Raw genomic sequence first — 3,207 nt, forward strand, 5'->3', positions numbered from 1 at the left:
AATAGAAAACGACAGTCCATCCTGTAGTGCTTAGCTATTGGCCACTTTTTAGATGTGTTTAATTGAAGGATGTCTATCATAGGAATAAAACCCTACTGAGAGTTTTCAATGAGTGGTCCACACTCTTTAGGACAGCCTGGGAGTATTTCTCAGAGGAGGTGACACTTGACATTGGTCTTTAAGTATCATTAGGAATTCACAATTCAGAGGGAAAAAAAGTTCATTTTAAAAGAGAGCCTAGGGGCTCCTGGGTGGCTCAGTCATTAAGCATCTGCCTTCGGCTCAGGTCATGATCCCGGCATCCTGGGATCAAGCCCCGCATCGGGCTCCCTGCTCGGCGGGAAGCCTGCTTCTCCCTCTCCCACTCACCCCCTGCTTGTGTTACCTCTCTCGCTGTGTCTCTCTCTGTCAAATAAATAAATAAAATCTTAAAAAAAATAAAAATAAAAGAGAGCCTAGGATGTGTGAAAGACAGGGAGGTAGAACGTATAAAGCATATTTAGGAAACTCAGAAATTTGGTGTGAATGGAGTGTAGGGTATAGTAGGGAGAGAGGATGGAGATGAGGCTGGATGAGGCTGGATGGAGGGCCGGGGTTCAGAGAAGCCATGGTCTTGTATTTTACCTCCTGTTGCACATTCAGTATAAACAGTGCCTGGCTTTTAGGAAGGGCTGAGTGAATATTTGTTGAGTAAACAAATAGATGAGTGACTAGATAGACCGATGGAATGAATATTGTAATGAAGCCATTCGTTTTCTCTCAGAGACAGGGAGAGGTCCTTGAAAAATTTGGGCAGAATGGTGACATCAGATGGAAAGTTTTGTGGGCTGGAAGACAGGCTCAATGACGGAGATCACCTCAAGTGGAAATGCAAATGTCTCCAAGGGGAATGTTGTCGAAGTTCTGAGAGGAAGAAGCAGAATTGATAGATATCATTGACCCATTGGATATCGGGGGTGGAGAGTCGAGGGTGACTGACTGAGCACTTCATGCAGACTAGTGGCCCTTGAGAGAGCTGCTCAGGCTTAGATAGAAATGCCCCACAGGTTGTTAGACACACAGGTATGGAGATAGAGATGTCCTGTAGGTTGTTAGAGACACAGGTATGAAACCTGCCTGTGAAAGGAAAGGTTAAGCACAGGGAGTCATTAGACTATAGAGGATATTTGAGAACATAAAAGATGTGAGGGTGGAATGTTAAGGATCATTAAGGATACAGAAAGGTCTGAAGAGGAGCTAAAAATCATGAGAGTCAGGAGACTGAAAACCAGTCAGGTAAGAGGTTGGGGAAGAAGTGGGACTGGCTAGTTCTTATTGTTCTTTGGGACACTTGGAGAAATGTCATGTGTTAGAGTTAGTGAATGTATTTTTTTTTTTTCAGTCAGTTTGGAGTTTTCACTTACCCTAATGCCCAAACTCTCAATTATCGGTAGCTGATTTAATGTGATTGTACCATTTGACTCAGCTAAATTAATATTTAAGATACAATGAGGCTTTGTGATATTTTCTAGAAAGCTTCTTCATTAGTATCTGATGTGAAGATTATTTTTACTTATTAATACCCAGGGAATACTTTGCCCCATGTTTTAACTTTCAAAGTCATACTGACACACATATTCTGTTAAAAAATCAGGCACAAACCTGGAAAAATGTGAACAAACTTAGGTTAGAACATAAGATTATTTTCCCAAAAGTGGAGGAATGAGGAGCAGAGGTAAGGAAGCATCCACAAATCCGGAGACATTAGAAAATTTCAAGTTTCCTTTTCTTTATTTGAAAACTGTTTTCCTCTATTGGGATTTATCTGTTACTCAGAGAAACCAGGTGAGTTAAACTTAGTCCCAAGTGGGCATTTGTCTGGATCCCCAAATTCAATGCAATTTAGCACAAATTGTTGCCAGTCTGTGCTGAGAATAGCAGGGCCTGCTTTTCAGCCATTCTCCGGTTCATTTGACAGAGCTTTGAGGGGAAATCACAGCACTTATGGGCACCAAGCCACTAGTCAGCATCTCAGCCGCCACAGGCTCCCTGTGCCTTTCAGAACTGAGAAAGCAGCTGTTGCCCCTTCTAGAAAATCAGAGAAAAGTGTGGAGCAAAAGGGAAATCAATTAATTTTACAAATAATAACAAAGTAATAAGGTAAATGAGATCATGGGAACAAATTGAGAAATGCATTGCACTCTTTTTCCCCTACCACACAAATTGGTTTCATAAATTAGGACATTAATGTATATATAAATCTGGTTGCTGCTTACACCATTAATTTATTATCTCTTTCCAAGACAAATGATAGTTATGTAGAGTCTATTAAAAGCATTAGTTGGATTTTGAGCTTGTTTATGCAATGAAGGCTGAATGTCGAAGTTCATCCTGTGTAACTGTTCCCTGTCTATTTTTATTCATAATTTACTTTCTGAGACTGATTAAAAGCTGACTTTACTGTTATCTCGAAATCAGAGTATCTATTACCCTATTAATAAACATAGAGTTGATATACTGAAATATGGAGGGAAAAATCAGTGGATGGCCAGGGTATGGGGTTGTAATCCTGGCTTGGCTTCCCATGGGACCCTGAGATGGTCTGGTTTACTTAACTCTGAATTACCCTTAACATAAAGGCAACCTGCATTCATAATATTTAGTTAAAACTTGTAAGATATTTTTTTTCTCTGTTTCTAAAAAAATTGAGCAGATTCCTTACTGGTCAAAGCAAAAAAATCCATAGGGTGCTTGGGTGGCTCATTCTGTTGAGTGGCTAACTCTTGGTTTCAGCTCAGGTCATGATACCAGGGTCTTGAGATCGAGCCCTGCTTTGGGCTCCCTGTTAAGCGCTAAGTATGCTTGAGATTCTCTCTCTCCCTCTGCCCTTCCCCCTGCTCATGCACTCTCTCTCTAAAATAAATATATAAAATCTTTTTTAATTAGCAATAATCGTGCCTCAGATAAACCTCATTGGCTACAATACTGCCACTGTGCAAAGCTAAGTAAAATCTTTTTTAAAAGAGCAAAAGAATCAATAATACAGTAATACAGTAAGAAATGGACTTTGTTATTTAACAATCATTGAATAGAGTAGTGAAAAAGACATGTTGCTTGAAGCATTTGGAGTTTGGAGTTCACAGTCTGCTGTGGGGACAACACAAGGCAACTGTGATATAATTAGGTAAGCACAATTATTTATTTATGCCAGATAGAATTTAAAAAATA

At 39.8% G+C, this 3,207-nt stretch overlaps 1 pseudogene; it reads right to left on the reverse strand.

Moving 5' to 3' along the window:
* Positions 1 to 2,899: 2,899 nt before the first annotated feature.
* On the reverse strand, positions 2,900 to 2,982 carry LOC123847160 (U4 spliceosomal RNA; annotated as a pseudogene).
* Positions 2,983 to 3,207: the final 225 nt, after the last annotated feature.

This window comes from Mirounga angustirostris, unplaced genomic scaffold (assembly GCF_029215605.1).
Source record: "Mirounga angustirostris isolate CCGP_5_RB_7025 unplaced genomic scaffold, mMirAng1.0.hap1 SCAF_6, whole genome shotgun sequence".
Taxonomy (NCBI): domain Eukaryota; kingdom Metazoa; phylum Chordata; class Mammalia; order Carnivora; family Phocidae; genus Mirounga; species Mirounga angustirostris.